The sequence below is a fragment of the Lethenteron reissneri genome, chromosome 48 (genome assembly GCF_015708825.2).
Source record: "Lethenteron reissneri isolate LAM-NWPU_2019-01 chromosome 48, ASM1570882v1, whole genome shotgun sequence".
Lineage (NCBI taxonomy): Eukaryota > Metazoa > Chordata > Hyperoartia > Petromyzontiformes > Petromyzontidae > Lethenteron > Lethenteron reissneri.
This window is the reverse complement of record NC_083826.1, coordinates 4,170,694-4,197,881: the sequence shown is the minus strand read 5'-3', so window position 1 is coordinate 4,197,881 and position 27,188 is coordinate 4,170,694. Positions and strand designations below refer to the sequence as shown.

Below are 27,188 nucleotides of genomic sequence, written 5' to 3'. Positions count from 1 at the left end.
AGGGGTTAGAGGGTTAAGGGGAGGGAGAAATGGTGGGGGCAGGAGTGAGTGGGTGAGTGGGTTAGAGGGTTAAGGGGAGGGAGAGATGGTGGGGGCAGGGGTGAGTGGGTGAGTGGGTTAGAGGGTTAAGGGGGGAGAGATGGTGGCGGTGAGTGAGCAGGAGGGGGGGGGGTGAAGGCTGCCGGTATTCGGCGAGGCGACGTCGCCGCTCCAAGCCGGCCAGGGTCACCACCACGGACGTTGGCACACCGCACAGCCCCTCAGCACCCCCCCCCCGGGGCATAGGAACACCACGCCCCGCTTGAAGAGCAGATGAGGGTGATGATGACGATGGTGGTGGTGGTTATGATGATGGTGGTGATGATAGTGGTGGTGGTGGTGATGATGATGGTGGTGGTGATGATGGTGGTGTTGATGGTGGTGGTGATGATGATGAAGATGACGATGATGGTGTTGGTGATGATGTGGTGGTGATGATGATGATGACGATGGTGGTGACGACGACGTTTGGTGGTGGTGATGATGATGACGGTGGTGATGATGATGATGGTGGTGGTGATGATAATGATGGTAATGATGATGACGATGGTGGTGGTGATGATGATGATGACGTTGGTGGTGATGACGATGGTGGTGATGATGATGATGACGATGGTGGTGGTGACGACGACGACGATGTGTTAGTTTGTGTATTCGTTTCTCCACGAGGTCACGGCCAAGTTGCGGTGTCCCCCTGCGCCTCCGCAAAGTGGCCCTGAGTCAGTGGTGGAAATTCCACATTCCTATGGCTAGAACGCGTGCGAGACGACTCACGTCTACTCGTTCATTCCGTGCGAGGTTTTACTTTTTTTCCGGGCGATCCGTCACCCCCCCCCCCCGTCTTGTTTACAAACGCGTCCCCGTTCTGGAATGTTTTGTAAGTTGCGGTTTCGTCACATTTTTGTCCGTCCTGGAAATAATAAAGTGTGTCTCCGGGCGGCATAGCTGCTGCTGCTGCCACTGCTGTTGCTACACGCGCTACAGCTGTTGCCGCTACTGCTACAGCTGCTGCTACAGCTGTTACAGCTGTTGCTACACCTGGTAGTACAGCTGTTGCCGCCACTGCCACAGCTGCTACAGCTGTTACCGCTGTTACCGCTACTGCTACAGCTGCTGATACAGCTGCAACAGCTGCTGCTACACCTGTTGTACAGCTGTTGCCGCCGCTGCTGCAGCTGCCGCAGGCCGTTCCCCGCAGGCGTGAACGAGAATACCGCGGCCCCCCAAAAACACAACCCCCCCAAAACGCTCCACTCGCTCCCCGCACCACCCGTGTGCTGATCTGAGATCAAACTTAAAGGAGTCCTCCGCTCACCGTCTTGAGCTCCTCCATTGCCTCTCCGGCCGAGCCCAGCGGACGCTCCGACGCATCCTACCCAAAGCCCACTCCACGGTTCCTCTGTAAGGGCCAACGCACGGCGTAGTGCCGGGGTACGTGCATGCGTGCGTTCCCTAATCCCCATCTTTCCTCTCTCTAGACTTCCACGGTCATTCCCAGCCACTTGGCTCTGCAACAGGCTTCTTCGCGCACCTTTTTTTGTTCCACTGTGATTACGAAGGCGAAAAACGGAGTGGAGCCACCGCCGCGATCCTGGCCTCGCGATCCACAGGTCACCGGTTCGAGTTGATCTCCAGGCGCGGAAGTTTAAACGTCGGGGCAAGTGTCCTAAAGTGCCCCCCCCCCCCCCGCCGCCTCGACCTGACTGTCAAATCAGCGGTGTAAACGGCACAGTTAGTCCCTTGGGCGGTCGCGTAGCGTGGGGTAAATTGTGGGTACTCCCAGCTCTTCCGAGACATCTGCCCAGCGTGAAACAGCAGACCCAACTACCCTCTCGAGGGTCGCTGTTCCAGCGGAGGCCCAGCAGTGACGCGAGCGAGCGAGTGCAGGGGCCGCGCCTTTACCTTGTGCTAATCACCATTCACGAATTCCGGTTTTTCGAAATGCGCGACGCGAGCGGGACACGGGCGTAATGCTGACGCTGGGGTGACGCTGGGGTGACGCTGGGGTGACGCTGGGGTGACGTGAGAGTGACGCTGGGGTGACACTGGGTGTGACGCTGGCGTGACGCTGGGGTGACGTGAGAGTGACGCTGGGGTGACACTGGGGTGACGCTGGCGTGACGCTGGGGTGACGCTGGAGTGACGCTGGGGTGACACTGGGTGACGCTGGCGTGACGCTGGGGTGACGCTGGAGTGACGCTGGGGTGACGCTGGGGTGACGCTGGGGTGACGTGAGAGTGACGCTGGGGTGACACTGGGGTGACGCTGGCGTGACGCTGGGGTGACGCTGGAGTGACGCTGGGGTGACGCTGGGGTGACGCTGGAGTGACGCTGGCGTGACGCTGGCGTGACGCTGGGGTGACGCTTGGGTGACGCTGGAGTGACGCTGGGGTGACGCTGGGTGACGCTGGGGTGACGCTGGAGTGACGCTGGGGTGACGCTGGGGTGACGCTGGGGTGACGCTGGGGTGACGCTGGAGTGACGCTGGAGTGACGCTGGGGTGACGCTTGGGTGACGCTGGAGTGACGCTGGGGTGACGCTGGGGTGACGCTGGGGTGACGCTGGGGTGACGTGAGAGTGACGCTGGGGGTGACGCTGGGGTGACGCTGGGGTGACGCTGGGGTGACGCTGGCGTGACGCTGGGGTGACGCTGGAGTGACGCTGGGGTGACGCTGGCGTGACGCTGGGGTGACGCTGGAGTGACGCTGGGTGACGCTGGGGTGACGCCGGGGTGACGCCGGGGTGACGCTGGTGCGACGCTGGGGTGACGCTGGGGTGACGCTGGTGCGACGCTGGGGTGACGCTGGGATGACGCTGGCGTGACGCTGGCGTGACGCTGGGGTGACGTGAGAGTGACGCTGAGGTGACGCCGGGGTGACGCCGGCGTGACGCTGGCGTGACGCTGGGGTGACGCTAGTGCGACGGTAATGCGACACTGGTGCGACGCTCGTCTCACCGAGCGGCAGCACGGACGGGCGCGGGGTGGCCGCTCGCGCCAGCCTCAGCGGCTGAAGCCGCGGGACAGGGCGGAGGAGGAGGAAGAAGCGCCGGCGGTGGCAGAGGCAGCGCTGGCGGCGGCGCTGGAGTTGGCGCAGGGAGACTCGCCGCGCAGCGCCGGCTGCAGAGGCTCCCTCGACCGCGACGCCGACGGCGCTGGCCACCGGGCGGACTAGAGCCACGGCACCGGACAAACAAGAGCGAGGAATTAAAACCGTGCACGGGCATGGATGCAACGCTCTCCGGCAAGCGCTCGTCCCCGGAGGTGTTTCAATCGGCGACCATGGCAATCAGCTGCCAAGCGGCACGACCGGGTGACGTCATCACGAGATGACGTCACGGCGAGATGACGTCATAGCAGGGTGGCATCATAACGAGTTGACGTCACACGCGGGGGAGGCGAGTGACTTCATCGCCTTGGCCGAAAAGGCTCATCGGAAACCCCTATCCGTTCGGTGGTAACCGTTGCGAGTAGAATTGCGGAGGGTGAACGGGCCAAAGGTTCCTGAGCGAAACGTCAGACATCGCGCCGAACAACACAGAGCAGCGCGAATGCAAAAACACGTCGGGGCAGCGGACGCGTGGACAAGACCCCGCGTGAACTTGGCGGTCGATGCAGGAGTGGCCGCGCGATAAGAGAGCTCCACTCCGCTCGTGCACTCTGCTATATTTGGTGAAGTGAGGAGGTCACCGCCCTGCGGCATCGTAACAGAAACAACCGGCCTCCCTGTGATGACGTCGTTGTCAGCCATGGTCATTCCACTGCTGGACAAAGGACCCCCCCCCCCCCCATGTTGTTGCCATCCGTCACGATCCAGTAATGCAACAATCGGATTTCAACCGCTCTGTCTCGCGTCCTCCCGGGCGCGTTCCGTTCCTTGGCCGTCGTAATTCTGCGCCATCGTCCCCGCAACAGCGTCATGTAGCCCTTCGTACGCTCTCCAACCCACGTGGTGTTCCCCTCCCTGCCATCTCCCGGTGTCGTTACCAGCGTGCGTCACTCTCCACGCTTCTTTGCCGCACTTTTCCGATTTTGTTTGTTTCATATATTTTTTATTCGTTTGTTTCCCGGAGAACGACCGCGTCTGCGTGCCACGTGCCGTGGTGCCGTGCCCTGTAACCGAGTGTCAGGTTCTATCCGCTGCGTCTGTGCGGTCGCCGTGGGAGACGATGGGACTCACGTTTTGAAACACGGGTCACCAGAGAGGAGGTGCATCCCGATGGTCACCTGAAGGTCAAGGATGGAGACATCGTCGTCATCATCAACGGTATCATCGTCATCATCATCTTCGCTGGTATCATCATCGACAACACTGTTATAATCATCGTCATTGTTACTGTTGAAATCACTGTCATCATTGCCGTCAACCAAAGAGTATCATCGTCATCTTCACTGTTATCATCGTCAACATCGTCAACATAAATCATCACTGCCATCTTCATCATCTTCGTCGCTGTTATCATCGTCACTCTCACTGTAATCACCACCATCGTCATCAAAACTTGTATCATCGTCATCATCTTTACTTTACTCATCATCATTACTGCTGTAATCATCGCCATCCTCACTGTTAATCACCAATAACATCCTAATCAATATTGTCATTATCATAATTGCTATTTCAAGCGTTGCAATAATCCTCATCATTGTCATCATCATTACAATCCTAATCATCATCACTCTTGGGGTCATCTAATGCCCTTTAAATAATCACTTCTGTCATCATCATCTAATATTTCAATGCACTTCCCACGTCATTGAAACTGCTTTTTGTGTCTAGTTTGTTATCCTTCCCCGCACCTCCGATTAGCACGGTTGGCTACGTACGGTGCGAAAGAAGTTCAACATACATACATGCCCGGCCGCCTTTGTCTCCCCAGCACTGACGTCTACACACTACACCAGTTACTCATTTGAGGCTGAGTGGACACACCACGAGGATAAGTGTGCCCCGTATGGGGCAAGTGCTGTTAGCGAGCAGCACCTATGAAGGCCGGAACGGCACACGAGTGGGTGGTCAGCACCACGCCCGGCCGACTCCCTAGTGGCGATGTTTGCACACCGCAACCAGGCACTCGTTTACAAAGCTCTCGCGACATTGTTCCGCGTGTGAACCTAGATCTACAAACACAACAACAAAAAGAGCCACTCACTCTACAAGCAGCCAAGCAAGTAAACACAACCCCGACGTTTACGGTCAACACGGCCGCAAGCATTAACCAGGGCGGCCCGCGGGGATTCCGAACCGCTGCGGTGGCGGCATCACCTTGAGCGTGGAGTTGTCCTGGCGCGTGTGCTTGGTGTCGTAACCCTCTAGGAGGAACCGACGGCACGTGCTCCCCGAGCCGGCAAACTCCGCCAGGTTCACATCGGCGAAGCCCAGCTGCGGGGCGGAACAACGCGCGGTCAGCACTGGCAACGTGCGGGGGGGGGGCAGCCACGCAGCCTGACTGGGAACACGCGCGGGGGGGGCAGCCACACGGCACAACCGGGAACACGTGGGGGAAGAGCATCGCTCCCAAAACGGGCAGCAGCGCGTCGACCGCTCCGTCGCCGATATTCGCGGTTCGAAACCAGCGGCCGCCCCGGTTAACACTGCGGCGCGTGGTCGAGTATCCATGGAAGTAGCATTATGCACCGTCCGCTTCACGGCGGACGTCGAAGATCCCGCGATGCAATTCGCGAGAGTGGGCCGTCGTGCGCCGGCCGTGAAATCACTCAATCGGGGGAGCGCACGCAGCAACCGTCGCGGCCCACACTCCTGCGAACGCTCGGCAAGACCCTGCTGGAAGAGCCGTGAGACTCGGCGAGGCCTTTCCGGTCATAACAATCAAACAACCTTATCTTGACTGTAACTGCGAGACTTGTCCACAGACTTTACCCTCGCCCCCAACGACCCCGCCATTTGCACGGCGCAAGCTTATCACCGGCAGCCTCGCCCCAACCCCACCGACGATTTGTTGCGAGGACACTTCCTTCCCCGTGCAACGGACGCACCGATGAACCGCTCGTAAAACCCCCCGGACGGTGACCGCCGCCAAGGCCGCGTCAACGCCTCCGACGCAATGCCGAGCGAGCGGTGAAGGACGAGCGGCTCGCGATTAAAAACTAAAGCCAGGTGAGGCCCACTGAGCTGTACGGCTCTTTTTCAGAAGCGGCCTGGCCACGGATGATAGCTCACAAAGTGGCTTATTTATAGTAGCAGCCAAATACTGTAAGCCCACGTTTCGAAATGTGGAGGGGAAAAACCGGAAGATTCGGAGAAAAACCATGCAACCAACGGGGAGAACATGCAAATTTCAAATACAGTAAAACTTTAGATTGCGAGCATAATTCGTTCCGGAAACGTGTTTGTAATCCAAAGCACTCGTATATCAGTTGTGATCACGTGACGCTCGGCAGACAAAGCGTATACACGTACTACTCGTATTGCAAGACCTCGCTTGTTTATCAAATTAATATTTATTTTAAAAATTTGCTCGTCTTGCAAAACACTCGCAGTCCAAGGTTTTACTGTATAGAACTGTCAGGATCGAGATCGAACCCACGACCTCCTGCATAACAGGCAAGGTAGTTAATATATTTGAATGTCGTGGGTTCTATTCCTGGTTGGGGAGTGATGGGGGGGGGGCTGTCTCAGCCCATCATCCCGCCATAGGAATGTGTAATTTCCACTGCTGGCTCAGGACTGTCAACGGGATGTGACCATCGATGCATCGACGCTCACGTGAGCAGTGAAATTTGCTTGACTTCTTTGACTCACACGACTTGCCATTGAATGCGCAGCTTGTTCGAATTTTATATTGTATATTATAGCTATTGTATATTTTAGATTTTATTTTATTCAATTTTTACATACTTTAGCTCCTTAGTATTAGTTAGACTTGTACCTTTAGTATAGTTAGACTTGTAAACCACTTATTTACCACTTATTTAAGATTTAAGATTCCTAAATGTTGAATGTATGCACCTTCCGGCCAAAGTAAATTCCTAGTCTGTGCGAACTTCATGGCGAATAAAACCCCTTTCTGATTTCTAGTTCTGGCGTATAAACTTCCGGGACTAATCTCCGACACGGGGTGATCGACTGGCGGCTGCGGCACGATAGCGACGTGACCTCGGGACTTCAGAAGAGACGGCAACCTCAAGGTCTTACCTTGGAGTAGGTCTTCCCACCCTTGGTCTCCTACAGCGGACGGGGGTGGGGGAGGCACAGAGACAGACGATGGAGGAGTGGAACAGATGACTCGAGACAACCGTGGTGGCGTGGTGCTCGCGCGGGGATAGCGACGACACCGCAACGAGCTCATCAGTCACGCCGTGGCACTGGATGGATCACGTGTATCGGTGACGTTTTAGTCCCTGACCCTTCTGTAGAGCACCTCTCTGCAATCTGCCATGAACATGAAGAAGGGCCATAGCCTGAAACGTTATATAATTTTTATACGCTTTATATTTATTGAAAAGTACAAGGGGCCGGCCGAGGAAAACGGCGAAATAAGTCGCATAAGCAATTTGAAACGTCTGTATGCAACTTGGAGGAGAATCCGTTGAGTGACATCACGGACAGGGCCGAGTGAGAAACGGCGCGGCTCACACGGAGAGAGACAGCAGAGAGCGACCCTTGTCCCTTGAGGGCTCACACGGAGAGAGACAGCGAGAGGGAGATCCTAGTCCCTTGAGGGCCACGGGGTCAATGTCGAGGAGCGTGCAGGGAGTTGACACTTCGATCAAACATCGAGGTGAGGGGTGACAGCCCGAGGCAAGCTCAGATCAGACGAGGGCGCGTCTGACGCGATCCCGCGGCCACCGCTTCCACGGAGGCAAGACACCCGCTCGCGTCGGCCGCGTTTGCTCGAATTGATTTTGGTGGCAAATCGAAGAAGGCAACGGGACCACGATGCGTGCAGTTCCTCAGGAACTGGTGATGGGGCCTTTTTTTTTCTCTCCGTGAAACCAATCTGGGGAGGCGGGTGGGGGGGTCGGCGGAAGGAGCGCACGCTGGCGGCGGGCACCTTGCGCACGGACACGCGGAGCACGCACGGCTCCAGCACCCCCGTGGTGACGTTGGACGTCATCTTGCACGGGAACTCGAACGTCCGTCGCCACTGAACCGAGTTCTCCTCCACCTGCTCCCTGCGCTCGTCACGGAGACATCGGGGGTGGGGGTGGGGGGGAGGTGGAGAGGGGTGGGGGGCAGAATGAGTTTATTAATAAATGATCGTCACTTTCATAATTATCGCCATCATCGACGTCATCATTATAATCATCATCGTCGTCGTGATCATCATTTTCGTCGCCATAATCATCATCGTTATCGTCATCACCGTCATCATTGTACTCCCACGGTGCAATGACTTGGTGTTGTCCGTGAGCGGGAGTTCGTAGCGCAGCGCGCTAACCGCTACACCGCCACTCCCCACAATTTGTTACCACGGACACGAAAGCACACCCACCGTTCTTACCGACTCGCGCATTTGGGAAGCCATAACCTCGTAACGTTCCTACTCTGTAGCCTAAAGAGGAGATCCTCGCCTCTACGATGGGCCACTCACCAGAGGAGATTCAAGCGAGAAGCGTGACTTCTGCTGACGAGGCAGTGTGTGTCCAGAGGTTTTCTTGTATTGAATCAAATGCCGCTCAAATTGAGTCACTCCCAGAAGGCCGTGCCGCCGCTGGGCCGAGCAAGGCGCGTGCGTCGCATGCGCAGAGACGGCTCTGTGAAGGAGGCGACTTGTGCCGAGTGATATCCTTCGCCCTGCCCTGCCTCTGCGAGAACGCCTCTTGATTTCGGGCACCGCGGCTACGGTTCTAACACCTTAATCCGTACGCGCATTGTGCCACTCGCCTTTTTGATCGTCCTCTGGTCCAGCGCTGGTGAGACGAGGCCATGCAGATGGCTGCCTCTGGTGTGGGTCAATCAGAGTCAAAGACAATGCGCGTACAGAGCGAGTCTGTGTGCCTGTTGTGCCACAAGTTCGTGTGGTTAAATTTCGATTTCCGACAGACCTGAGGACGCCTGCTTGCGTTGTGGCCGAAACGTCGTGTGAATTGTATTTTATTATGTTTTATCTCATTTATTTTATTATTTCCCTTCTACGTGACTTTACCGAAAGAACCAAGGAGATGAATACGTGTGGTTGGTTAATGCAGAATTGACGCCTTGAATTAGGTGAGCTATCCATGTGGTGTTTGAACATCGTAACACCTCCAGTTTTATTGTCAGATAGGGTAGAGCCTATTCTTATGTTTGTTCGTCATTGTCTGTTGGTTTAACTTGTCGCACGCAGGGCCCTCCTCGTCCGCTCGTGTTTACAATGTGGATAGAAACCCGAACTCCATTCCGCTCCAGCGGAGACATCTCCGCATCTCAGCCAAAACGTCTCCGCGTCTTCGCCGAAGCGTTTCGTTCAGCATCTCTCTTGCGGTTCAAAGTTTGGTCATCCGCGTTCGTGTGGCTGAAGCCTGCCGTATTGCACGCTCTCCCCGTGGATTATAATCAACATCACGCGTTTTAGATTATTTGGCTGCTATCAAAAATAAAGTGCACCATAGACACCCCTCCCCCCATCCCCAACGACTCTGCACAAGTGTAAGAGCCTGTGGTGGCAACACACAGACCCTGTCCCATTGCCATAGCAGGGGGGGGGGGGTGTCTATGGTTGTGTGTTGAGGCTGTGCCTCTGTGTGAGTTTGTGTCCACTGCACAAACCATGGCAGCAGCAACAGCAGATGCGGTGATACTCGACGATGATGACAATGATGATGATGCACAAATGGGAGATTAAAACCTCAACGGCAGTGACCGGAGACCGTGGTCACACCACCACCACCACCTACTACGCTATCAGCATCCGGCGTGAGAAGGCGCTCATGCAGCAGTGGGCTTACAAACGAAGAGTGAATCATCGTAAACAATTCGTGTTAATTACTGTGAACATTGGTGATTCGCTGCTCGAATGACCATCGAGGCATCGGTGGACATCTCCCGTTGACAGCCTTTGCAGGTCCAATGGCTGGTTGGTGTACGGTGATTTTTCTGCAATATTTTGCTGTCTTTTCTTGGATTTTCTGTTTGCGCATAGTCACTTTAAGATGCATTCTTGTTCATCTTTTTGTTTTTTGTTTGTTGCGGTTGCACCCGATTCAAGAGCCGAATGGCTCACAGGGCTATACCTAATAAATGAACTTGAACTTGAACTCCAGTGGTGCAAATTCCACATTCCTATGACAGGGACGAGCCTCCCCGTAAAAGAGGCACCGTTGATCTTTCTCGCAAACTTGTTCCCGGTTTATCCCCACCACGGCTGGGAGGGAGATGATGGGTCGCGTCAACCAGGACTTGAACCCGCTGACCTTTTGCGTGACGGAGCCGCTCGTTCCACCAGCCGGCCCGGGTCGCTTGGACAACATTGGCCCCCGCGGATTAGCGGGGAGAACCAAATTCCTCGCGCGGCATTGTGTGCGGCGGATTACAGAGGGACATGGCGTCACGCCGCTTCAGCAGCAGCGCTGCGAAATGTGCGTTGAGCTCGGCTCGGAATGCGCGCTGCGTGGTACAGAGATTAGAGGGGAGCTGTCGAACGCAACCACCGTGGGTGTTGGGGTGCTTTCAGATCATCGTCGTTGACAGACATTATCAATCCACTGCTGGATGAAGGCCTCTCCCAATCAATTGCAGGGCTACACCCTTACATAAGTAATTGGTGTTTAGATTTTCTGGCAATAAAAGAGGTGTGTTAGGATGTTGAAACACCAAACTGAAACCTTTTGCGAGGAATCATGTCTGCATTGTTGTGATTTCCTACGGATGTTGCCCTCCTCCTCCTCCTACACGTTGAGAATCGAATCAACTCGCGCTTAGATGATTTGGCTGCTCCTATAAATTCGTAGGCGCTCGCTAACAGTACTTGCCCCAACAGTCTGTTGAGGCTATACGGGGGAACTTTTTCTGTGTGGGGTGTTAGGGGTATATGTGTGCGTTGGAGGTATGGGGGGAGCGGTGGTGTAGCGATTAGCGCGCTGTGCTACGAACCCGGCGAACCGAGTTTAATTCCCGCTCACGGCCAACACCAGTGATGATTATCTGAACCGGTCCTGGGCCTCACCTAGGTCGACTCAGCCTGAAATGGGTACCTGGTGCGGTGTGTGAAAACATCGCCACTGGGGGAGACAAAGGCGGCCGGGCGTGGTTGTTGGCTTTCATAGGTGCTACTCGCACACAGCACTTGCCCCAACAGTCTGTTAAGGCTACACGGGGGATCGTTGTCTTTGTTGGGGGTATATGTGTGTGTGTGTGTTAGGGATTCGTGTGTCTGTGTTGTGTGTTGTGTGTTCGTGTTGTGTGTGTGTTGTGTGTGTGTTATGGATTCGTGTGTGCGTGTTGTGTGTGTGTGTTAGGGATTCGTGTGTCTGTGTTGTGTGTCCGTGGTGTGTGTGTGTGTTAAGGATTCGTGTGTCTGTGTTGTGTGTCCGTGTTGTGTGTGTGTGTTAGGGATTCGTGTGTGTGTTAGGGATTCGTGTGTGCGTGTTGTGTGTGTGTTAGGTATTCGTGTGCCCGTGTTGTGTGTTAGGGATTCGTGTGTCTGTGTTGTGTGTCCGTGTTGTGTGTGTGTGTTAGAGATTCGTGTGTCTGTGTTGTGTGTCCGTGTTGTGTGTGTGTGTTAGAGATTCGTGTGTCTGTGTTGTGTGTGTGCGGCGCTTAGGAACACGAGGTATTTGTTGGTTTTCCGAGCGAAAGAAGTCTCTCTAAAGTTCCAAGGAACAAAGGAGGCTGCCTCCCTCCCACAGCAACCCTGCGCACTGTCAACCCGACCCCAACCGGCCCGCACTCGCCCCACCCACGGAGCCCGACACGCACAAGGAGTTAGGGCTACAGGGGGATGAAGGGGATGAAGAAGAGGTGGGGGGGTGGGGAGTTGCGATAATCGTGTCGAGGGGGTGATGTGGCCAGCACCACGCCCCGTCCGCCGTTGCCTCCACAGCGCTCGATGTTCACACGCCGACAAACTGGTAACTCTTTTCGCGACTCAAATTTCGACACCGCGACCGGGAATCGAGTCCGTGGGTTCATTGAACCTCTGCCGAGGCCATCTCTGCCAGAGCGTGGTTCGTGGCTGCCCAACGCTGCCACCACCAGGGGCTCTGCTTAAAGCGCGTTCGACCAAAGGGCGCTTTGCCATTCTAGAGCAGGGGTGGAAAACGTCCGGCCCGCGAAATCATTTGGGTCTGGCCCTGCCAAGGCAACCGCAGGTGGGACTCGAAATTCAATAAATCTAGGAGCAAACCTGGAAAAGCAGTTGCGAGTAGCAACATCATCAACACCAGCTAACATCATCACACGCCTCGCCAAAGAGAAGCAGTTCCAGCCATCGCATTAGGGGCGAGTTAATTAAATGTTTGACCAAATATAAGTCAAATGTTTAAGTTGATAATTTTGTATGGCCCGCGAATAATGTTATAAATATCCAAATGGCCCTTGGCAGAAAAAAGGTTCCCCACCCCACTCGAGATGATTCGCGTGGGTTTGGCTACGTACGGTGCGAAAGAAGTTCGAAGTCGAGTCCACACGGCTCTGATTGTATTGGTGGGCCCAAGGGCTCACGTCACGTCTGAGGATACGGCAACAAATCACATCGGGTGATTTCATTTATTTTAACAAACGTTCAAACGGACTTCCAATCACATTCATCCACTGCGTTCTCGTTCGTTCTCATTTCCAAATGAAAGGTTACAGGCGTCATCTTTGAACGTCTGTCGATTACATTTCGCCGTCTCAATCCACTCCGGGTTCTTGGTCGAGTTTCGTAAACGACAAATTTGAGGTGACCCCCCACAGGAAGAAGGAGATAAATGAATAACGACAATAGATGAAATATTAACGAATAAAAAATAAAGATGGGTTTTTTTTTCTTCATCTCAATGTTAACATTAATGAAATAACCCCCTGTGTGTCCTGGTTTTTGGGCGGCCACCCTGTACATTCCGTGAGAGATTCGTCCACGCAGACACGTGGCATGGCCTTAATCTAAGTTGTCTTGTGGTTGTTGTTGTTTGACTTGCATCCCACTGGGATTTTGCACACAGTGTTGGTGTACGGTGCTTTTTCTGCAGCTGTCTTTTCTCAGATTTTCTGTTTGCACATAGTCACTTTAAGATGTTTTCTTGTTCATGTTTTTCTTTTTTGTTTGTTGCGGTTGCACCCGATTCAAGAGCCGAATGGCTCACAGGGCTATACCTAATAAATGAAACTTGAAACGCCTTCTCAAGGCCGTGCGGTGCGGGCGAGGGGGGGGCACAGGAATCGGAGGGTAAACGTCGGCCACTTCCAGGGCCCTATTTAGCCTCAGTGACGTCAAGGCCAGGCGCGCTGCCTACGTCACTCGCTGACATCTTGAACTCGATGTCATCTCTCACAGCCACATCTGTAGGGTTTAGCGTTTTTTTTATCTGTGCACATGCAGCAGTCGTGCTGTGACGGTTCCACCTGAAGACGGAAGCTTGTGTTGCCCTCCGAAACGTCGTGATTTTTATTTTATTTTTATTTTACTTTTATTAATATAAATTTTTTTACCTACGTGACTTTACCGAAAAACCTAAGAATATGAATCCTTGCAGTCACGAAAGCTTCAAATCTAGAATAAATATATCTCACCCTCCCAACTCCCACCCCACATCATTCGTATTATGTTTAGTTGAATATTGCGATAAATGACTCAATATGCATCGCAGTTATCGGCTCGCTGTGTGGCGTCGTTAACCGTCCACGCACCGGCCCCGGCAGCCCTCCCGTGCTCACCGAGAAGTGTCAAGTTGATTGTATTGAACCAGGTGAGAACTCAAGAGGCCAAGATGAGTCTCATTTGTGACCGGGGGCATGAGTCTCCTGCCAGCAGTGGGGCCATGATTGCTGCTGCTGCTGCTGTGTGATGCCAATTGAGTAATTGGCGTTGTACATTTTCGAACTTATACTCATTTCGACGCAAACGCCAGTGGCACACGATGGCCCAACTCCTGCCGAATGACGCCACGGGTTCCTTTAACGTCCGCTGTGAGTGACGCAGGCGGCACATAGTATCATTGCAGTCAATACACACCGCAGTATTAACCGGGGTGGCCGCCGGATTTGAACTGCGAACCTCATCACCGAGCGGCGAACGAGCCGTCGCTGGGATCTCCTGACCTGCAGGGAACCCCCTCACCTCCCCCACAGCGGCACGTGACTTAGATGCCCCAGTATCTCAAAGCACCCGAGGCTTGCAAGCTCAGCTGAATCACTCCGAACGCCCCTCTGTAGTTGAAATATATTTATATTAATAAAATTAATCAATCTCGCTTTTCCCTTCAACGAAAGCAACCGGGGCCCCGGACTTTTTCGCGCATGGAACGAAAGCGGCTGCAGGCAAGAGACTCGAGGCGGGGCGGCTGAACCCTGGCGCTCGACTCGGCGTGACACGTCCCTCGCTGGACGGGGCACGGCCCACGGCGCGAGTTCTGCGGCGCGGAGCGAACAACGCCTCGACGACGATTCGACGACGACGAGGCGAGCCGGCATCCGGGGGATGCACGGCAAACCCTCGCCGGGGGAAGGTCGTCAGCCTACAGCGTCGTCTCTGGGCTACAGCCACCTAGGGGAGGCCCAGGAACCGATTCAGATGATCGTCACTGGTGTTGGGGGCCGTGAGCGGGAATCGAGGCTCACACGCAACGCGACATTGTGCAGCTGTCCCAAGCCACCGCTGGCAGAGGAAGGGCCTCCCCGCTAGAAGGAGCTGTGGAGTACTTGGTCTACTCTTTCACGCTGGCCGGACGTCTCGGCTGATGGACGAAAACGCGTTTTAGTTACATGTGGACACACGGGACTGGAGTTGTGCTCACACCGGAACACATTCCTGCGGAGGGAGCTGGTAGGAACGTTGGGTTGCTTGGTCAATGGCCAGGGTCAATGGCGACGTGGTGTATTCCGCAAATATGGCCGACTGTGAGGGCGGGCACAAGCCGGTGTGAGTAGGTTAAACGTTGAGTTTTATAAGGGCACCACGGGGTGACCAGCCCCTCCCCACCCAGCCCCACCCCTCCCACCCCTCCCCACCCAGCCCCACCCTCCCCACCCAGCCCCTTCCCACCCAGCCCCTCCCTCCCCACCCAACCCCTCCCTGCACAACGGACGGACACAATAATCTCCTGTGGGCTGGTGTAACCAGGAGGTTCCTACCAGTATTATATTTCAGATATCACACTCCAGGGCAAGGCGGAGTTTTTTGTGTGTTTGTATTAAACAATGCAACCTTTGCTTTGCTGGGCACTGACAACACACCTGTGTAAGTGTGCAACATCCCACTCCAGTGCTTGCCAACCAAATGTGAGATTGACGTACAGTATGCATATATGTACGAGGTATATATATATAAACTTGGCTTCTGTCTGACTCTTAAATCACTCCCACTGCCTCTCTCCACCCGTCAGACTGAACTCGAGCGCCACAGTCTTTGATCGGGCTGGTCGCGTGTAGTGGGTGGAAGTGTGGACACTCCGACTTCTTCCAGGACGTACTGGCCAGTGTGGAAGAGTAGGCCAACGTACCCTCTAGTTGAGCTCTCTAGAGCCCCCCCTTCCACCAGCAATGACGTGAACAAGCCATTGCAGGGCTGCGCCTTAATCTCCCCCAAATGTAAAATCTCCACTCCAACCTCTTTCATGACGTCCCGGCCAGCGGTGGGAGGGGAGGCCAAACACCCTCTAAGACGGGGGCCCTCTAGAGCTGCGCTGCCCAAACTTTTTGGCACCAGGGACCGGTTTCGTGGAAGACAATTTTTTCACGGACCAGGGGGTGGGGGGGGGTCATCATTGGGTCTTTCCCCCTTTTCAAAGAAGCTCTCCAGCGACGTTTGTTTTTTACTCATTCTGGCTACTAGGGGTTAGCAGCTTGTGGGCTTACCAACACTGTGACTGAGACAAGTGCGCGATGCGGGAAAGAGGCGCGGACGGAAGTGGTGAATAATAAAACAATGGGGGCGGGCCACGCGCGGACTCACCGCTCTCACCTCCTGCTGTGCGGCCCGGTTCCTAACAGGCCACGGACCGGTACCGGTCCACGGCCCGCGGGTATGGGACCCCTGTGCTAGAGCTCCCTCTGGGTGAAGAGGCCCCTTCCACCAGCAGTGCGGTGAGTGAGCAGTGCCAGGGCTGCGCAAGCCTCACGGAGAATTGCAACTCCAGATTTGAAGCTTTCGTGACTGCAAGGATTCATACTCTTAGGTTTTTTCGGTAATTGCAACTGCGTGCCCACTCCACCGACATCGCACCGGCAAAGTCCTCCTCCTGTGCTGCGATGAGGAAGAATTATCCCCGGACCGCGCTCTCTACCCTCAGTGGTCTTCTGAGCAAGGAATAAAAAATGTGCACTTCTCCACTGTCCCTGACAACTTCGACATCACGTTTGAAAAAGTCGGGTCTCGATTCCTCAGCTTCCCAACTACTTACGTGCAATCTACAACCTCTCTTACTCGTCTAAGATCCTGCAGGGAAGCTGCTGCCGTGGCCTCACCTTTACATCATCAACATTCGTGAAATCCTGGGTTGCAGTGACATTTTATTTTGACCGAACGCCAACAACGCTGAGACCATACTCATTGGCGCTCCCTCTGCAGTCATCTCAACTCCCAGGGTGGTTACAACTTCGCTCTTCCACCATAGAAACATTGCCAGGCCGCGCTGTTTCCTGTCACCTACTGACTTACAGAGAGATGGAGAGAGACCTGCCGCACGCTTTTGAGTTCTTCCCTCTCGATTCCTGCAACGCATTCCTGTTTGGGATCTCACACCGCTGGCTCCCAGGCGGGGTTCTAGTGGACTCTGAGATCCTGCTACTGCTGCTGGAGCTACTGCTACTGCTGCTGGAGCTGCTGCTGCTGCTGGAGCTGCTGCTGCTGCTGGAGCTGCTGCTGCTGCTGGAGTTGCTGGAGCTGCTGCTGATGCTGCTGCTGCTACTGCTGCTGCTGCTGGAGCTGCTGCTGCTGCTGTTGGAGCTGCTGCTGCTGCTGCTGGAGCTACTGCTACTGCTGCTGCTGGAGCTACTGCTACTGCTGCTGCTGGAGCTACTGCTGCTGCTGGAGCTGCAAGGCTCTGCATGGGTTCGGCCTACGATGGCTGCAGGAACTGATCCGTGTTTGTATTGCTCATCCAACTGAGGTTCCGCTTGATCCTCGGACCCCCTTCTACTCGAAGGACCGCCGAGGTCGAGGCTGTGTCACTGGGCAGGTCACGCTGCTGCCAGCCCAGCTCCCGGACGGTGCAAGAACGCTCTGCCCTCGCTGATGGGACAATCGGTCACGAGGGGTACGATTTAATTTCTGTCTTGAAAACTCACCTTTTCAAATTGACCTTTACCCCCCGGCATTCTGGCCGTTTTGCCCTGGTTCAGTTTTTATTTCCTGCCGCCCATACACGGCGCGCTGGGATCCGCGGATGAAATGCGCCTTGCAAATTTAAAATAATTATTATTGCTGCTACTATCTACCTGTACCAGGATCGTGATCGCGCGGATCTGGGAGGATGCTCCACAGGAATGTGGGTCTCGGAGAGGCTGCTCCTCACGAACAGGACGGCACAGATTCCAATGCCAGCCGGGCCCCAGGGGCGCTCGTCTCTGAGCGCGGAGCGACGCGGGGAAGAATTCCCCTGCGGCAACGCATGCTCCGTGTTCACCGTGTTTCGTCAGCGTGCCGGTACGCGCGTGTATGTGCGTGTGTGTTTGTGTGGTGCGGTTGTGTAGCGGTTAGCACGCTGCGCTACAGACCTGGCGACCCGGGTTCCTACGTGACTCTACCGAAAAAGACCAAAGAGTATCGATTCTGGTTCACGGCCAACACCGGTGACGATTATCTGAACTGGTCCTGGGCCTCCACTAGGTCGACTCAGCCTCAAATGAGTACCTGGTGCGATGTGTAAACATCGTCACTGGGGAGACAACGGCGGCCGGGCGTGGTGTTGGCCACCCACACCCTCGTGTGCCGTACCAGCCTTCATAGGTGCTCGCTAAACGCACTTGCTCCAACAGTCTGTTAAGGCTACACGGGGGGATCTTTGTCTTTGGTGCAGTGTGGGGGAGTGGTAGGGTAGTAGTTAGCGCGCTGCGCTAGGACGGGGGACACGAGTTCGATTCCCGCTCACGGCCAATACCAGTGACGATTATCTGAATCAGTCCTGGGCCTCCCCTAAGTCGACTCAGCCTCAAATAAGTACCTGGTTGCGGTGTGTAAACATCGCCACTAGGGAGACAAAGGTGGCCGGGTGTGGTGCTGACCACCCACTCGTGTGCCGTTCCGGCTTTCATAGGTGCACGCTAACTGGCCTCATACACTTATCTTTGTGGTGCAGTGTGTCCACTCAGCCTCAAGTAAGTACCTGCTCCAATGTGTAAACATCGGCACTTGGGAGACAAAGGCGGCCGAGAATGTATGTATGTTGAACTTCTTTCGCAGTATACGTTGCCAACCGTACTAATCGGAGGTATGCGGTGCTGGCCACCCACTCCCTCGTGCGCCGTGTCGGCCTTCATAGGTGCTCGGTAAACAGCACTCACCCCAAAAGTCTACTAATGCCACACTGAGGATCTTTGTCCTTGTGAGACACACACAAAGGCATTAAGTATGTATACTTAGAAACGTTTCATTCCTTAGCCCTGAATCATCATCACCATCATCACCACCGCCATTATCATCCATAACCATCACTGGTAAGAACATCGATACGGTGGCGGCACTGGTGGTGAGGGTAGCGATGGTGGTGGTCACACGTGGTGATTGATGATGATGATGGCATCGTCATGGATGTATGGACCTATCACTTTGTCTCTTGTTCATGTACAACACGGACTGGCAGCGCGCCTCGGCTCATCTGTTCACACCTGTTATGCAAGGGTGGAACTAAATACGCCCATACATCATGCATTCTTAATATTATTCAACATTTAAATTAAAATTCCTGGCCACGGCTAACATCAGTGGTGAGTGATATCTGAACCGGGTTTGGGGCTTAACAACCCCCCTCCCCCACCCGCACTGACCGCCGGTGTGGGGAAGTATGGTCAAATAACACCCCCATCCACGACCCTGGGAGGAGGCCCTCATCCAGCAGTAGATTTACAAACGGGCTGTGCGCGTGCACTGACCTCTGACACGAGACGACAGCGCGTGGCTCAGCAAGTAACGGCCACGTGGCCCAGACGTGAGGGTTGACCCAGCTCATCATCCCTCCCTCCGGGGCGGGGGGGGGTCACTAAAATGAGTACCACTTTGTGGGGAAATAAACACGTGGCCCAGACGTGAGGGTTGACCCAGCTCATCATCCCTCCCTCCGGGGCGGGGGGGGGGGGGCTCACTAAAATGAGTACCACTTTGTGGGGAAATAAACACGTGGCCCAGACGTGAGGGTTGACCCAGCTCATCATCCCTCCCTCCGGGGCGTGGGGGGGTCACTAAAATGAGTACCACTTTGTGAAAAAATAAACAGCGGATGCCCTACGGATAGACTCTCCCCCGTCATCGAAATGTGGAATTCATCCTCCCCCTCTGCACTGGTCCAGGGATGTAAACGCGAGATGATCAGCAATGCCTCAGTGATCACCTGAGCAGCAGGAAGTCGCGCGGCGCGTTTGAAGTAAGCACGATTGTTGGCTTCCACTTCCGAGACTCGGCAACGCCGGCCCTCTTTACCTTGGCTGCTACAACAACAATGTCCACGCATGGCCGGCAAGGCGATTGATGGTTTTGGCTCTGGGTTGGGAAGCGGCCCTGCCCACTGCCATCGGTTGTACGGTCACGCCAAGTGCCCGAGGGCCTCAATGCCTATGTCCAAGGTGTGTGGCCTTCACGGTGCTGTGCCAGGTCTTCTTTCTGTTGCAGCCCGCCCAGAGCCACGACAAGCAGCAGCCGGTGACACGCGGCGGTCGACCCGGTTGACTCGCTCGCCTCGTCCACACCGTGTTCCCACAACAACACACTCACCCACTCACACACTCACTCACACTCACCCGCTCGCTCACTCACTCACACACTCACTCACACACTCACCCACCCACTCACACACTCACCCACACACTCACACACCCACTCACACACTCACACACTCACCCTCTCACACACCCACTCACCCACCCACTCACACACCCACCCACTCACCCACCCACTCACCCAGCCACTCACACACCCACCCACCCACTCACCCACTCACCCACCCACCCACTCACTTACCCACTCAAACACTCACCCACTCACTCACTCATCCACTCACTCACTCACCCACTCACACACTCACCCACTCACACACTCACCCACCCACTCACCCACTATCTCGTCTCCTCCACACCGTGTTCCCAGAACAACACACTCACCCACTCACACACTCACACACTCACCCACCCACCCAACAAAGATTCCAGTATAGCCTTAACAGGCTGTTGGGGCAAGTGCTGTTAGCGAGCACCTTTGAAGGCCGGCACGTAACAATAGCTGGTGGGTAGTCGGCACCACGCCCGGTCGTCTCTAGTGACGATGTGTATACACCGCACCCAGGTACTCATTTGAGGCTGCGTCGACCTAGGGGAGGCCCAGGACCAGTTCAGATAATCGTCACTGGTGTTGGTCGTGAGCATAAATCGACTCGGCTCGCAAAGTTTGTATCGAAGCGCGCTAACCGCAACACTACCGCTCCTCCTACTCACATACCAACCCACCCACCCACCCACTCACACACTCACCCACTCACACACTCACCCACTCACACACTCACCCACTCACACACTCACCCACCCACTCACACACCCACCCACCCACTCATACACCCACTCACTCACACACGCAACCACTAACCTACCCACTCGTTCATCCACTCACAAACACCCACTCACCCACCCATTAACCCATCCACTCACACCCACTGAACCATTCAGCCACCCACTCACTGACTCACCTACCCACACACTCTCATATTTACTCACCCACTCAACCATTCACCCACCCATTCACTCACACACACACACAGACACCCACCCACTCACTCACCTACTCACACACTTAATCACCCATTGACCCACACATTCACCCAGCCACTCACCACACTGCAGGTCACAACACTTCTCTTTCTGCTCTTTCCCTTGCACTGTTGCAGCCTCTCTGCACATCCCTGATCCCATTATCATCACCGTAAGAAGCTCTTACAGCAATAGCCCTCGCTCGATATGAAAGACGCGTTCCACCCCGATCCGTAACACCTTCAACGGCGCTGATTGTTGCTGGCCGCTCAGCACTTCAGGGCCATTATTTATTTATTTCCAACCGCGGCAGCGGACATCCCAACAATAAGTGAGAGCGAGAAGCGGGGGCTTCTGCCGCTGCCCATTAATAGTTCACCTGCAGCGAGCGGATCTCTAGCTCCCCCTCGGTCATCACCCCCGTGCCCGGCCGTGAGGAATGCGTTGGCCACGTGACCTCTCACTCGGCAGAGCCCCCCCCCCCCCCCACCTTCTTCCAGGGCAGTGACCCCCCCACCAACCTCCTCGCCCCACCCCCGTTACCAGGGCAGTGACCCCCCCCCCCACCTTTCTCCTTCCCTAGGTCGACTCAGCCTGAAATGAGTCCTAGACCTCGTGCGATGGCAAAGTGCTGGTCACCCCCCCCCCCCCCCCCGTGTGTGCTGTTGCTGCGCTAACAGCACTTGCCCCAAAAATCTGTTAAGGCTACACGGGGGACCCTTGCCTTTGTGGTGCGGTGTGTCTACTCAGCCTCAAATGAGTACCTGGTGCAATGTGTAAACATCAGCACTGGGGAGACAAAGGCGGCCGGGCATGTGTGTATGTATTACTGTGTATGTGTTGCCTCCGAAACGTCGTGAATTTTATTTAATTTTTATTTTACTTTTATTAATTTAAATTTTAAATTTTTTTTACCTACGTGACTTTACCCAAAAAACCTAAGAATATGAATCCTTGCAGTCACGAAAGCTTCAAATCTAGAATGAAAATGTATAACTTATTTCGCATTGTACGTCGCCAATCGGGCTAATCGTGGGTGCGTAGTGCTGGCCACCCATCTTCATCGCGCGCCCTGTCGGCCTTCATAGGTGCTGGGTAAACAGCACTTGTCGCACAAGTCCAAAGATTTAAAGGTTTCGTGACTGCAGGGATTCATCTTCTTGGTTCTTTCGGTAAAGTCACGTAGAAGGGAAATAATAAAATAATAAAAATAAAACATAATAAAATAATGCTCACGACGTTTCGGCCACAACGCAAGCAGCCGTCCTCAGGTGAAGACGCTGTCTCCCCGACAGACCTGTTCTTCACCTGAGGACGGCTGCTTGCGTTGTGGCCGAAACGTCGTGAGAATTATTTTATTTTGTTTTATTTTTATTTTATTATTATTTCCCTTCTACGTGACTTTACCGAAAGAACCAAGAAGAACAAGTCCACCGATGCCAACATCTTCGTGTCTGGCCGCTGCTATTGGTGGGAGCGCTGCGAGCAGCCTCCTCCTCTTCCCTCTGCACCTGCGGAACGGCGACCCGCAACTTGGGGTCGGGTTTCTTGGCACCGCATCGCTTCTCGCTCACTCACAATGAGGCCACTCAAGGCTGCCCCCCCCCCCTTCCTTTCTGCTCACCGTGCCCCCCACCTAGGAAGTGTTTAAAGCTCAGCAGCAGCAGCCGCCGCAGCCATGGCCAATCCACTGTTGGATGATGGCATCCCCATCGTTGCGATGCTATTTTGGCAATATCTCAAATATGTAATAATAACATTAGATGGGACCTTTTTGCCAGTACCAAAGTATGAAGAATCAGAATAGGCTTTACCCTTTCTGGCAATACAACAGGTGCGCTAAGATGCCCAAACATCAAATCGATACCTTTTGCAAATAGATATTCTTATTTTTTAGTAATATAATATACTGCATAGACACGTGTCAATACCCGGATAGCTTTAAACGACTGTTGGGGCAAGTGCTCTTAGCTGGCACCAAGGCTGGAAGGGTACACGATGGGTTGGGCCGCCTTTGTTAAGCATTGCCACAGTGACAATGTATACAAACCTCACCAGGTACTTGACATTTCAAAGACGTTTCCAGCAATGGCCGGTGGGTCCTGATTACAGGTATCCCACTCGCTGTGTGCGGTAGTAGATGCGTTCCAAAAATAAAGGAATACAAAGCAAAACCGCACGAGGATACGGATACAGTACATAGACAGATCATACACAGTACACACACAGTATGCACAGTACACACAGCACACAGTACACGCAGTACATACACAATACACACACACTACACACACTACACGCAGTACATACACAGTACACACAGTACACACACACTACACACAGTACACGCAGTACACACACAGTACACACACAGTACACACACACAGTACACACAGTACTTACAGAGTACACACACAGTACACACACAATACTTACAGAGTACACACACAGTACACACACAGTACGCACGCAATGTCCCACGTCCGACCGCATAGCCGCATCTGAGTGAATTCAAACCGCAAGTGATGTTGGGTAGAAATGGGTTATCCGCATAGCCGCGAAACGAATAGAGCGAGGGAAACCCGCAGCTTGCATATCAGACCCCGTGGTGTAAAGTGAAGTATCCAACTCTTGGAACACCGTCGCTCTGACCTCCATAATTGGTTGCTTTGACGAAGGCCCCTTGCCCGAAACGTCACCTGTTTTAGCGGGCCACGACCGGCAGGGATCGATTGCGGAGAGTTGTACCGTGGGAAACACGAGTAGGTGCAGGTCGTGGCGTGTTTCCCGAAAGTCACGGGACGTGGTCAGGAGACTCGCGCGCATCATCAAAGAGAGAAAGTTGAGATGTTGGCAACACTGGTGGTGGTGGTGGTGATGAGTTTGTGTGATGTTTCATGATTGTCACGGTGGTGACATCGAAATGGATGTGCCGATAACATCAGACTTGCGAATCCCACGTTCGCATGAGTCAACTGATCCCGTGCGCACGGTGGAGAGACAGCGATAAGGGAAGCGACACATATATGGGGGTTAGATAGGGACACGCGATAAGAGAGGCTGGATGAACCCGAAATCTGGGGGCCATCGACGGTGAAAATGTTGAGAGGAAGTTACACGGGTGGACCCATGAAACACTCAATTCGTGACCTCGTCCACGTGCGAACTCGCTCGCTCGTGAACTCGTTCGAAAGTGAACTCCACGGCACAACATACTCATCTACATTATTTTGGAGAACAAAAAAAAATAACAGCGACAGTTAAAAAAAAAATCGCAGTTGCAAATTAGACGATTGCAAATGCACGGTTATTAAATCGTAGTTGCGAAACACAGTTGCAAGCTCGATGAAAAATAAAATAAAAACATACAATAGGCGACGTTTCGGGCAATGGCCCTTCCTTCATAAAGCTCATCTATGAAGTGTGTACTATGCAGAAGGATGACTGCCCGAAACGTCGCCTATTATATACAGCGCTAGATATAATGCCTCATTTGCAGTCCCTCGATATTCGCACAGCACTGCGCCCTGTCTCGACACATCTCACGAGCTAAGCTGAGTTGAGCCTGGACAGTGCTCGGATGGGTGGCGGCAATGCATTCCAGGGTGCCGCTGACTATGAAGGCCGGAACTGGACACGGGTGGCCAACACCACGCCTGGCCGCCTTTGACTCCCCGGTGGTGATGTTCACACACCGCCGCAGGCTCTCAGGTGAGGCCACGGGCACTCAGGTGAGGCCACGGGCTCTCAGGTGAGGCCCCAGGCACTCAGGTGAGGCCACGGGCACTCAGGTGAGGCCACGGGCACTCAGGTGAGGCCACAGGCTCTCAGGTGAGGCCACGGGCACTCAGGTGAGATCGAGTCGACTTTGAGAGAGGCCCGGGACAAGTTATAAACCACGCGCGCGGGAGTCGAACTCGGGTCGCCGGGTTCATAGTGAAGTGCGCTAACCGCTGCGCCACCCCTCCACAAGACAAACATCCCCCGTGTAGCCTTAACAGACTGTTAGGGCAAGTGCTGTTAGCGAGCACCTATGAAGGCCGGGACGGAACACGAGGGGGTGGGCGGCCAGCAACCACGCCCGGCCGCCTCTGTCTCCCTAGTGGCGATGTCTACACATCGCACCAGGTACTCATTTGAGGCTGAGTCGACCTAGGGGAGGCCCACGACCCGTTCAGATAATCGTCACCGGCGTTGGCCGTGAGCGGGGATCGAACCCGGGTCGCCAGGTTGTTAGCGCAGCGACGCCACCGCTCCCCCTACCACAACCACCACCACCACCACTCCCCCGACCACCACCACCACTCCCCCAACCACCACCACCACCACTCCCCCAACCACCACCACCACCACTCCCCAACCACCACCACCACCACTCCCCCAACCACCACCACCACCACTCCCCAACCACCACCACTCCCCCAACCACCACCACCACCACTCCCCAACCACCACCACTCCCCCAACCACCACCACCACTCCCCCAACCACCACCACCACCACTCCCCAACCACCACCACCACCACTCCCCAACCACCACCACCACCACTCCCCCAACCACCACCACCACCACTCCCCAACCACCACCACCACCACTCCCCCTACCACCACCACCACTCCCCGACCACCACCATTCCCCCGACCACCACCACCACCACTCCCCCGACCACCACCACTCCCCCGACCACCACCACCACTCCCCCAACCACCACCACTCCCCCAACCACCACCACCACTCCCCCGACCACCACCACTCCCCCGACCACCACCACTCCCCCGACCACCACCACTCCCCCGACCACCACCACCACCACTCCCCCGACCACCACCACTCCCCCGACCACCACCACCACTCCCCCAACCACCACCACTCCCCCAACCACCACCACCACTCCCCCGACCACCACCACTCCCCGACCACCACCACCACCACTCCCCCGACCACCACCACTCCCCCGACCACCACCACTCCCCCGACCACCACCACTCCCCCGACCACCACCACCACCACTCCCCGACCACCACCACTCCCCAAATCACCACCACCACTCCCCCGACCACCACCACCACCACTCCCCCGACCACCACCATCACCACCACACACAGACACCGGCTCACCTGCTCGACTGCGCCGTGAAGCTGCCCCCGTCGGAGAGACGGAGCTTGCAGAAGAGGACTCCGTTCACGAAGGGCACGCACGTCAACTCGTCCAAGTCGAATGTCACCTGGAACCTGAACTTCCTCTTCTTCATGATTGAGGATGGTGACTGGTGCTGTCCTCTTCAGAGATGGCTCTCCCACTCTTGGATGGAGCCTCTCTCGGAAGCGCGTGTGACGTGCCCTGTGTGTGTGACGTCCCCCTGTGTGTGTTGTGATAGGTGCTCGTGAACAGCACTTTGCCCCGACAGCACTACGTAGGCTACCCGGGTTCGCTTTTCCTGTTAGGTGTGCTGTGTGTACCTATGCGATGATGATGATCATGATGATGCGCTGTGTGTGCATGCGTGTCAACTGAGAGCCCTGATTTAAATCTCTGGCCCAGGTTCTATGCACAGCACACAATCTATATAAATAAAAAGAAACGGGTTTTCCCGTCAGTATAAATACCCCCCCCCCCCCCAGTTAAAACAAATACACTCACACCGTCAACTCAAACCACTGCACTACCTCCCTAAGCACACACACGCACATTCGTCCTGCTACGACAAAGTCGCTCTTAGTCGTTACTGCCGAGTTAGCAGCTTTCGTGCTCTCGTAGCAAAATCCTCGCCGAGGTCGGTGACCGTGGCCAGGATGATGATGATGACGAGGCAGACGGATCGCCGGTCGCGGGACCACGCGTGCCAGGAGTTCGGAAGTTGACAAATCAAAGTTTCGAAAGATCCAGATCGACAGCCGCCCCCCCCCACCACCTCCACTTCACGTGCCCCCCACCACCCCCGGTTTATTCAGCGCACACACAAACGATAAAGGTCCCCCGGATAGCCTTGACAGACTTCCGTGGCAAGTGCTGTTAGCGAGCACCTGTACAACAAAACAAACCAGCACGGAACACGAAGGGTTGCGGTGGCCAGCACCACGTCCGGGGCAGTCTTCGTCTCCGCAGTGGCGATGTTTACA

At 54.9% G+C, this 27,188-nt stretch overlaps 1 pseudogene; it reads right to left on the bottom strand.

The window, feature by feature from the left end:
• LOC133354704 (early estrogen-induced gene 1 protein-like) overlaps positions 1-26,980 on the bottom strand; it is a 51,234-nt pseudogene extending 24,254 nt beyond the window's left edge.
• Positions 26,981-27,188: the final 208 nt, after the last annotated feature.